This window comes from Anas acuta, chromosome 7 (assembly GCF_963932015.1).
Source record: "Anas acuta chromosome 7, bAnaAcu1.1, whole genome shotgun sequence".
In the NCBI taxonomy this organism is placed as follows: domain Eukaryota; kingdom Metazoa; phylum Chordata; class Aves; order Anseriformes; family Anatidae; genus Anas; species Anas acuta.
Window position 1 is genome coordinate 22,365,774 of NC_088985.1, and position 11,830 is coordinate 22,377,603.

The following is an 11,830-nucleotide window of genomic DNA, read 5'->3' on the forward strand; positions in this document are numbered from 1 at the left end:
CGAATCTTGAATCATGGGCTCTTTTATCTTTTCAAAAACTAAAAAACAACAAAAGAACTGTCCAGATATACCTAGACCATCACTTTTAGCCATAATAAATCATTTTTTCAGACTGTTGTTTTAAGTGGGTGGGTATGAAGAGCCCCTATTGATAATGTGTTCATTATATCATTCAAGAGTGTAACCATAATGTATGGAGAAACCATTGCATACCTTCTTAATTTCATTTATTATTTTCTAGCTTTTGTTTTAACACAAGATCAGAATTCTAGCCCATCTTCTCCCTACTGTATAACTGGTTAGTATGCTTTTGCTGTATCTCCACTGTAAAGTAAAAAATCTTTATCTTCTATGCCTTTCTTCATATGTGTTTCCATGTTTTTTCAATATTTGACCATTGAACTGATATTGTTGACTAAAATGATGCTTGGATCCTTTCCTTGAGCTGATGGCTAATTTGATATTCAAATTCAACTCTGAAATACTTTATTTCTAATTTTTTTTTCTTCTGATTTTCATTTTTGTTAATATTATTGCTGCAAGCTACACAATACAGGCCACCTCTGAACTATTTTAAAGGGAGAAGAGCTCAGAGACTCGGGCACCTTTCTTACCTTTCATATAATTTAAAAAGAAGCCTCGCATACGTAGATTGTGCTGAAGCATTTCAGAGTCTACTTACTATTCAAAAAATGTAAGTTGTAGTGTAGTGCTGTTGGTGGAATATAATGTCAATAGGATCTGAAACCCAAATTGTGAATCAATAGAAGCAAGAGTGTTTAAGGCCAAAGACCCAGTGGAATGGGAATGGTTATAATTAAACCGACTTAATTGAGCTCAAGCATCTAAACAGAATTTAAGGTTTAAAATACTTATAGCTGCTTAAATTAATATTTTTAAGCCACCTTAATGCCGTTAACTGTTTCTACAATTGAAACATTATGGGATGTAGGCACCACCGTGCTGCACATTTGCTGCTGTTAACTTTCAGGACGCCCTCTTTTATGATGCAATGCAAAATTCTGAATTGGATTTTTGGACTGTTGATGCAATGCATGGGGAGAGAGATGCACGCCTCTAGGTGGACCCCAGGTTACTGCTGCCTTGAGCAAGGACCTGACCGGACTAGTTAGGGGGAAACTCCTGTGGGAGGGATCCAAGTTGCCATGCTCACCACCTTACTGTGTGTTAGACATGCCTCCTTCTCCTTCAGATTTCCATTGCAGCTTTTCACTGCCTGCTCGGCTTCTCTTTGAAGAAGGGGAGCAAAGAACTGTACTTTTCTAGTGGCCACCACTGTATGTAATGTAGTACATTACAGATAAGTAAACTTTTTACTGGAGCAGCAGCTGGAACTCAGGACTTCCACCCCTCCCCTTTACCTGCACGCAGAAGTGGGCATCCCATGGTACCTGTGGGCTCATGCATGCACATGTTCTCACTCTACAAAGAACTGTTTCAACAGAAGGGAATAAGGGGGTTCCCAGCCTGCACTAGCCTCCTGGGAGGTGAGAAAAATTGACGTTTCTAAGGCTGAGTCATCTCAGGGCATGTACAAAAATGGTATTCTGGGAAATCTGAGACAGAAAATTTGGGTGTGCGCAGTTGTTAGTGACACCTGAATGTGGGCACTGAAGATGGAAATGTTGGATGTGATGCCTTTTAGTGGACACAGCTCATAAGTGTGTTGTATAGCTATTAAAGTGATGCATTTGACAAGATAGTGTTGGAGCTGATTTTAAACGTCAGAAACATATGAGCAGTAGTGCTCAAAAATGGCTCACTTGGTATTTCCAGACTTTCCAAATTGCTCTAGAATGTAGTAATTCTAGCAGGACAGGTTTTGACCCAAAGGTTGAGCACCAGGATTTGACAGGTTTTGATTTGTGCATGTGTGTAAAAGCAAGGGAGGTTCATGGTAGGTTAGTGCCTGTCAGTGCCCTGGAGCCAGTAAGCTGTCAAATAGTTCAGTGTTTTCCCATCTCTTATCATTTTGTCATTCCAGTAACTTTAAGCCTGCTCGTATTTGTGTTCCTAGCGTTCTGCAGTACTGGAAAGAAGGCATTTCTTATGAATGCTTACTGTGAAAGTTCTGTGTTTCAGCTGAAATATCACCATCATTCACTGATACCTATCTGGTAAGGGTGAAACTTCAGGAATCTGAAAACATCACTGTAGATGATTCCCCAGTTCACAGATTTGATTGATATTTCCAGATGAAATTGTCTGCAGCATTAAATATATTTTAGAAACACAGGAATCTGTACTTATAACTGGATCTAGCATCTCCACAAGCTGAGTGTGTAGTTCCTTGTGTCATCTCCAAAGGCAGAGAGATCTGCTGTTCATCGTGCTTTGTCAGGTCTCTGACCAGGGTGAGTTGATCAGGTTATTCCCATTGTCATATCAGCCAAAAGCATCATCAGTGTCCCTTTAGCACTGGCATCCACTGGTTGTGGGCTGCATGCATATTCTAGGCTATTTTTCATTATTAGAATGCATCTTCTATTCATGGCAAGCTTTTATCCATAAGATAAAAAGACAAAGCTGGCATCTGCAGGATGTCTCCGCCTGGAGAGCCACGCTGGCCTGCTATTGAAGCTCAGCGAAGTGGGAGATTTAACCAAGTCAAACTAGTTCAGAAATAAATTGAAAACAGGTGCTACTCAACCACAACAGGAGACTGATCTGCTGTTGTATGCACAACGTGATTTTAGTACTGTGAGCAATCTAATAAAAATGTACCTTATATGCAGCCTTTTCCTGGAAGTAGGCATAACTGAGTGGAATACTTTGTATACTTGGTGTAACTTGAAGAATGCATATACAAAGATTGCTTGTAGTTTTGATTTTCTACTTGAATTTAAATGTCAATAATCATTAGTTTAAAGATGTTTATGAATGTTAAAATATGGAAGATTGTATTAAGCTCAGTGTATACAAAATGTAAGAGTGAGCTTGGGTGCTTTCCCGCACTGTGAGCCACTTAATAAAAATAATGTTGAAATGGAAGATATCGCATATAAGTTGAAAGCAGCTAGTTGCATGCCATTTTGCTTTTCGTGTCTAATAGTCATGTCTATCTGTTATGTCACTGTGTGTAATTATAAATTCATGTAAAAAGGAGTTGTGCTCTGTCTGTGAACTACCAATGCACAAGTGTGGCACTGTATAGCTAATAATTTTTATTTGGCTTTTTAAATGTTGAGTTGAATAATTAAGAGTCAATGCAGGACCTTTTTTCAGGACAACTTGCAGTGTCTGAACAGCCTAAGTTTCTTTGAGCTTTGAAAGCAACAGAGTAATAGGTAGCAGAATCTCTGATTAAATTTATTAACTCTACATTGTCTACCAAACAGACAAAACAAACAAAAAACAAAAAAAGGGAGGGGAGGGCAGTTCAGTTAACTTGGAGATTAGAGATTAAACCCGAAATATATACTCAAGCTGACCTGACAACTGAGGTAAATGTGATGCCCTGTAGCATGTTTAAGAGTCCTAAATTATAAAATATATATGTGTATATATATATATATATATATTACAATGGTTTTGGCATAAACTCTGACTAGCCATTTGAAGTAGTCTTAAATACTGTTTGGAAAGCTTAACTGTCCTGGAATTCTTTTTGACATTCATTTTTTTCTTTAATTTGAGATCTAGATTACCAGTCTTGTATAGAAAGGGCATTAAATAGTCCTTAATTTCATACTTTAATTTAGCAATGAAGTTACAGAGCTCTTTTGTGACAGATCAGTTAAAAGATGCCAGAGGAGCTGCCCTGCTATTCTCCAGGAATACATGCACCATGAAGATCCCAAGATAATGTTTACTTAAATTTGTTAAAATCTTTATTAGTTACGTTTGGAGTGTTACTATTCCAACACTTTCTCTTAGGCTAAAGTAAATAATATGCTGTGTTAAAAGATGTAATATGTCTGATAGTCCAGTAGCTCAGGAAGAGGTAATTGTTCAAAAAATGAACTGCAACATAAAATCAAAACTGGGTGTAGATTTATATTTATGATTAAGACTGTAAGGGATAGTGCAGTCAGTATGCTTAAAATGTCTTGCATATTCTGTTGGTAATTTCTGGTTCATTGAACGTGCTGAGATGCCCTCATATACAATACCAGAAATATACTGGCACCAATGTGCACAGTTCTGACAGACTGGGATTGTGGGAGAGAGATTGCACAATTAGGAGACATAATGAGAATGAATAGCACTGCAGTATCCACAGGCCAACAGCAGCTCTTTGATATAAAGAGCTGCATTTGTAACGTTTCTTCTTGGTTCTGAAAGCAGGTGAATGGCAGAAGGTATCAGGATGGAGACTGGTCCCATCTTTGTTGGCCCTTTGCAATCTCAGATGCATCTGGCAGATATTAAAGTTCTGTTCCTGAGCAGCAGCTGCATCAAAGCAAGTCTCCTTAGTCCACAGGTTGTTCGTTTTGTGTGACTTAACGTTAAATGTTACTACCTTTTGCTTGTTAGAAAGGAAGTTCAATTATATCTCACATTTTACAGTATTTATAATGCGCTAATAAGTGCCATTTCCAACTAGATACCAGTGCCCTCAGATAAAAGGTATATGTGTATGTATTTGAAAATTACATGTTACATCTACACCTGAATCTTTGGGCTGAACAAGCAAAGTGAATGGCTTGGTTTATTTATGGACACGCAGATGATGAAAGATGATAATTTTTATTTTTTGGTTCCTTGCTGAGTCTTTAGAATTGGCACTTACCAAAATATATTTAGCCTGGAAAGCAAAGTAGAAGTGATATAAATGACGGTAAATATTGAACTCCATAGTGCTATCTTTACAGAAATTAAGAGTAGGATTGTATGTTTAATTTGCAGAGGAATGTCCAGATTCATGATGTAGTCATTGCCTATTAAATAATTACTTCCTACTGTTTGACCAGGTTGGGGATAAAGGAAGACCAGGAGAGGAAAAATTCATTTTTTAAGTTTTAACCATTTCAAAGTTTAAAGAAAATTTGCTATGCAAGAGAAGAAATCAAATTTAATAGCTTAATTTATAGAAGGTGTCAAGGGTTTTAAACAGCTACATTGTATTTCCAATGTGAAGTTTAATTTTCATTGCTTGGAAGAGTGTGTAGTTCTGAATACAAATATCAGTGTAAAAAGATTCACCATGAAACAAGGAGCTTTCGTGGTATCTTTTCTTCACACTGTAATTGAAATTCTTGGTGCTATACGATACAACATTTGCTGTTACTCCCTATAATAATGTGAAGAGTTGTGCATCTCATCTTTATGCATGAAAACGATTCTCTTCATTTGGATGAGGAAAATCATATTTGTTTGACTCTTAGGGATAAAAACGTAGAGAACTCCAACTGCTTAAACTGAAAAAAAATAAATCACTTTTAAATCTCAAAAATCGTCCAGATGTGTTTTTATAAGTAGCAAGACTGCATGAAATCTTTTATCTTCACAAGTTCCGCATCTTGTTTTGTGTTGCGTCCTAAACTGATTGCTTTTGTCTTATCTGTCCTAACGTTCAACTACATAAGCAATTAGTTTCATGAAAATGTAAAATATTAAATAAAAATACTGTTTGTTGAAACATATTGTTACATATAGCTACTCCCGCTTTTCATGAATATATTTCTTTATTTCTGATTTGGCACGCAAGGTGGGGTTATGGCTGGGATTTTGATTGTAGACTCCCTCTGTGGAATACGGTGAGGTGCAGTGGCTGAAGTGGCAGCTTCCATGTTGGAGCTTCAGCTTCTCTGGGTGGGGTCAGGGGCGTATTTTGTGTAGAACTCCCAAGAGTAAGAAAATCTGAATCACTGAATAGACAATTTATAGAAAATAAAATAATTGTAGGCTGATAACAGCTTCTTGAAATATTTCGTATTTTCTTGGATCCCTTAAACGAGCACTTTGGTGCATGCTTTGTCACTTTAGTTAATCCAGGCACTGCTTTTTGTAAGGTTCATTGGCAGCAGATCCACTGTCTCAGATTTTATGTGCACAAGGTGCCGTTTTTAAAGCAGAACACTATGCCCACGTGCGGGTGCACAGGTTCAGCAAAGCCTCGGTGGCCGGGGAATGCTGCAGCGGCCGAGGGAAGGAAGGGCTGGGCCAGGGCAGCTCCGGCGGGAACAGCGGCGCTGGCCGGGCTGGTGCCAGGCAGCGCCGGCCCCGGGCCCCCTCCTCTCCGCCGCCCTCCCGCGGAGGGGCCCAGGCCGGCGGCGCCGCCTCAGGCCCCGCAGCGATCGCCGCGGCCGCGGTGAGGCGCTACCGAGAGCGACAACCCGCGGGGAGCTCCGTGAGTCGGGGAGCGGGGCCCGGCCGGCGGCCGGCAGCGGAGGGGGTTCGCTGAGGGAAAGCCGATGAGGAAATGGCGGGCGCGGGGGGCCAGGGGCCGGCGCCCGCCCTGTGGCCGCGGGGCGAGATGGCGGCGGAAGATGCCGTGGCCTCGCTTTCCTCGCACCGTCGCAGCCCGCATTTCTGAGGGAAACGGTGAGATACCGGCGCTGACACGGGGCAGCCCGTGAAAACAGCCGTCGTTCTGCCCTGGGAGCGAGGCTCCAAGAGAGCGGGGTGCAGGGGGGCTGTGCGCGGTCGCCTAAGGCACGGAGCCGTGCCTGGAGGGAGTTGTGAGGCCGCCAATTTCTGGTGGGTTTGACGTAACGGGGCTCTTCGCGATATGCTGCTGATGGCATGGATGTCAGGGTGTAATCGCCAAGTGTTCAAGCTCCAAAAAAAAAAAAAAAGAAAAAAGAAAAAAGAAAAGAAACCGAAGGAAAGCAGAGTGCAGCTTCCCTGCTGTACTCCGTTGCTGATCAGGACCCACATTATCTCGTGAGCGGGAGCCATGAGTTCATCACATGCCGTGCGTGTGCCCGTGCGATAAGCCCCTATCAGTGGCATTTGCAGGTGCTGAGGAGCTGCAGCGCGTGCTCTGCTCCAGCCTCACGGTGACAGGCCTCCCCGTCCCCTTCCCAACCATCTCTTCTGTTTCTGGCTCCCCATCCTTCTCCCGTCCATCTGCCCTGGCCATTCTCAGTCCTCACCTCCTCACCCATTTGTCACCCGCCTCCTTCAGCTGCCTGTGATCCCCTGCTCCCTGCTCCAGCCTTTCTGTGGCTCGTGGGCACTGTGGAACAGCTTAATGCCCACAATCGCGCTCCTACACAGTTTTCTTAACCACCCCTCACTCCCCAAACAGGCTCCTTGTCCACTACCTGTGCTGCTGAATCTGTATTTTATCTTGTGCCTTTGAATAAGACAGGCAAAGCAGGGGGAATCTTGCTGCTTTCAAGTCCAGCTATACAAGACTACAAGTAGAGTATAAAGTGCTAAGAAAAGAACCATTTCTCCTCTTAATGTGCCCTTTACAGAAAGAAAGAACGAAAAAAAAAAACAACACCACACAACACACACACAAACAAACAGCCTCGGGACATTTCACCTCAGTTTCAGCAATCTGAAGAAGATTCAAACTTCAAATTGTCAAGGAATTTGGGTAGAATTTCGTAAAACTCACAAAAGCCACCACCTCAGCCACCAACCTGAAGCCCTCCCTACTACCTAATTTTCAATTTGCTGCTTCAAACGTTGAGTCTGTCAGAGACCTGCTGCAATTCCTTATTAAACAGCTAAACCATCACAGAAAAAATCTCCCATAGTTATTCACCACAGGCCACATAGTCAGCATGCCAGCATGGTGTTTAAAGTTTGACAAGCATCTTAGCAATTAGTAACATAGTCTTATTAAAGGAAATGTCAGGCAAGCTGGTGGTGGTGGCAGCCTCCATGTGTCGTGTGTCGGGTGGGAGTGGAGGAGGAACCTTTCCTCACAGAGCTCTGTAACGTAAGGCCAACTTAACCCTGAACAGAAAGGATCCTGCACAGTCACCTGCCAAGTCTGTGCTACTGAGTGACTCTTTTATTTAATCTTCCTAGTCTGGGAGAACTGTGTGTGTGCGTCTCCAATGCCTAGCTATGCCCCTGTTCCTTGTGGGGGTACAGGCATATGAATGCTGGGGAAGGAGAGGGGCAGTGTGAGTCTTCACCACAGAGCACAAGAGGAAAAACTACCTTGGCAGTAATATGTAACTCATATTAGCTGCATACTTTGCACCATGAATAAAGATTGGAATTACACAGCAGTATGCGAATGTCTGCCCTTTTGTCTTTGTCTGCCATGCGGTGGGAGCTTCCTTTTCCCAAGTCACACACACCGCCAGGCATGTGTCCCTGAGCTGCACCTGGCTCCGGTGGCCCTCTAATACAGCTGCCTGGAGGAGATGCCTGGTTTGCACAGGGCAAGGATAAACTGCTTATACCGTTGTCGGTAATTCTGTCACAGAGAGCAAAAGCTCATATGACCGGTTTAACTCAAAGGCAATGTGGTGGAAGGAGATAGAAAATGGAGAAGGGATTCAGAATCAGCTGATTTGTATTTAAGAGCTTTATTCTGCTTGCTCTCTCTTTCTAAAAATACATTTTTTTTTTCTGGTTTGGAGAAATAAGATATAAATGGTACACTGGCAAGAAGTGCATAAAATCTGACAGATGAATAAACTGTACTCTTCAAGCTGTAAGCCTGAAAAGAACACTGCAGAGATAATGCATGTTCTTGGCTTGAGAGAAGTCCTCTGCATTAGAAATGTACCCTCTGGACTGATCTGAACTTCTGAGCTTTCAATTGAGTAACTGCCGTGAGATTTGAAATATTTTGAATTATTTAAATTTCTATTCACCGCATTTGAATAACATTGCAGTTGGTGATTTACAATGTTGTTGAATTAATTATGACATTTTGTTAAGTTCCCTTTTGTCTTCCCTTTGTCAGTTTTTTTATTTCAAAGGCATCAGCTAATGCAGAAAGCATATCGCCCCAATACAGAGGGGAGATGAGTCAGAACTTGACTGGCCCTAGACCTACTTATGCCTATTAACCACCGTGATGTTCCTTGCATATCAAAGAGCAAGACTAGGAAAGCTGAGCTTCCTTTCCAAGTTCTGTTCTTCTGACCCTCTCCGTCAGATTCACATACACACATCTGTAATAAATTATCTAAATCAAGCAACAGAGGCAAAGCTGAATTCTTGTAGACAAATAGGGGCAAGCCTGAAGGTGAGCTTTAGGAGGTGGCTGCCTTGAAGTGGGTAGGAGCACGTCTCCATGCTCCTTCACAGCCACCTGCCTCACGCTGTCGGGCCACCAGCAGGAGCTGGGCCGGGGAACTGGAACCCCCCAGCCAGGGTGGGCAGTGCCAGCTGCTCCGTGGCTTGCTGGCCTAAGGAGACTTAACAGCAAGTCCGATCTTAGTGTTACACGTGGTACGATGGATGAAGCTGTTGTTCAGCACTTTTCCTCATTCACTTTTAGTTTCAGCCTTGTAAATCTGAAGTCTCCTTACATGTTGATAATAGCAGTTAGTTAAATAAGAGCAATGTTTGAATAATGGCGTTAGCCCTGCATTTACATCCCACGGATGACTTAGAAATGTCTGAGTGAAATCTGCACCCAAACAGCTAGTTTGAAACCATACTACAGGGCTGCTGGAGTTGGGGTGCAGATGGACAGACTGTGCTCCTCCTACCAGACACACACAGGCTGCAAGTGAATGGTGCCACCAGCCCCTGCCCCTTCCAGCAAGACCCAATGCCTGAGCTCAGGCACAGCATTTTTTGGTCAAAGCTGTTTCAAATATTGGTGCCTTGGACCACAGGTGATACAAAAGCCTAAGAGCTGTCTCATCTCCAGAAAGCAAACCAAACATGCTGCCCATATTAAAAGAAGAAAGGACTGCAGCCATGAGAATATATGATGGGAAAGGAAATTACACCCTTTCAGATGATAGGCCTGTCAAAGCCTTTTAGGTTGCTGCATGTTGGTCTGTAACATTTCAAATTTCAGCTGAAGGCAACTTCCTCCCTTGCCTGTATCCTATAGCTTATTTTTATGTCATCCCTCCAACTTTATTTTTCTCTGGCATACCTTATAGCAAGCTATATGTAGGAATAGCGTACCTGTCAGCTTGGAAAAGGTACTCAGCTCCTTCTGTATACAATGTGGGTTAGAAGGTTGCTGGCCTAAAACTGATAGTGGTACACCTACACATAAAGGAGAGAAAATAGGTGCGTGTCTTCCAGATTCTTTAAATCTCCTGTTCTTGTAGTGAAGTCAAATATCAGGATTTCATATTCACTTTCTGTTTTAAGCATGACGTATACTAACATCATCAATACACTAAACAGATGTTCTTTTTTAACTTGGACTTTCAATGTGAAATGTTGTAATTGATGATTAAATTTAGATTGTGAGAAAATTATTGTTCCAGTGTAAATCCCCCTGAGACACCAGTTTTCATTTAGAAGGGCAAGAGCATTTGTTGTTACTCCATTCCTGTCTGCACTTTACTGCATTGAACTGAATTTATTTCTAAATGGATCGGACAAATGGTTCTTGCATATTTTCATATATCCTTTTATATGCTTTTCATTAACTTGAAACATCTTTTAATGAGACAGCAAATCATAGGCTAAACAGTAATTATCTCCTACAAATCTCCTGGCCTTGACAGAATCAGGCATGCTTGCAGTTTATTCAGCAGTGTTTGGTGGCAACCACTTCGTGGTAAAGCAGAATGCCAGTTTTATGAGGTACTGTCCAAAGATAAGCAGCTATTTAGACAGGACTCCCAAGAGCACGATATGAAAGTTTTAAACAAAAAAAGAAGCAAGTTTACATTTTGGGCTTAGAAAAAAGGCTAAGGCTGGAACTGAGCACAAAAGCAAACCTCTTCTGAAAAAAATCAGTGCGTGCTCACCACCTTGATGCTAGCAAGCAGCTCCAGAAAAATCTCAGCTCAGCAGCAGGTGCCCACCCAAGGGAAAAAAACAACCTTCCCCTAGGAGTGTGTCCCCAGACTAAGCACTGCCTGCTGGGTTCTGAGAGGAGCTCTCCTTGGAACACCACATTTGCATTGTATCTGCTAACGTCAGGGCTTAGCACAGGACAAAAACATCCTGAATTTAGCAGAAGTACCAATTCAGATAAGTACAGGCTCAGCTGTTGCTAAATTGGCAGTTATAACTCGATAGGCTCTGCTCCCCCACCATCGTCATTGTTGGCGCTGGAAGTTTTGTCTCAGTTGAGCGAGTATTCTGTTTTGTAAGCTCTCATTTGTCTTCTGTTTGACAGCTTACAGTGAATTTGTTTAGCCGTACTGATGAACTGCTGTCAATGGAAAGAGCTCCAACCACCAGAGGCATACCAGGAACATTAGCCAAAATCTACAATTCATATAGGGTTGGAGAATGGGGAGATTAACTATAAAAGGACTGAACCGGAATATGAGATCAGATCATCTCAGATACTACATGTGGTCAGGATTGCAAATCCATGCCCAACTATCTTTATCTCTGACCTTTAAAAGTACATTTTCGGCACAACCGTAACTACTGGCAGGAGCAGCAGGAGCAGCAGCAGGAGCAAGAACACCAAGTGCTGGCAGGTACTGGTGCTTCACCTGCTGCAGGGCCTAGATCCACTTTCAGATAATTGTGAATTTTACAATTCCAACATCTGCTCTAGGCTTATATTGCAACCACATCTGTGATAGGGAGGAATGATCTTGTTCTAGACATGATATTAAATATGTTTGCTGCCAGGCAGTTGGTATGCGTTCAGAACTCTGCCCCAGTGCAGATCTTTGCAGAAGTATGGGGAGAGCATACAATGAAGTTAAATTCTGGTATTCTTAACTCCCCATTCTTATGCTTCCTTACGTTTTGGACACAAAAATACTATCATTTTGATGGTGATACT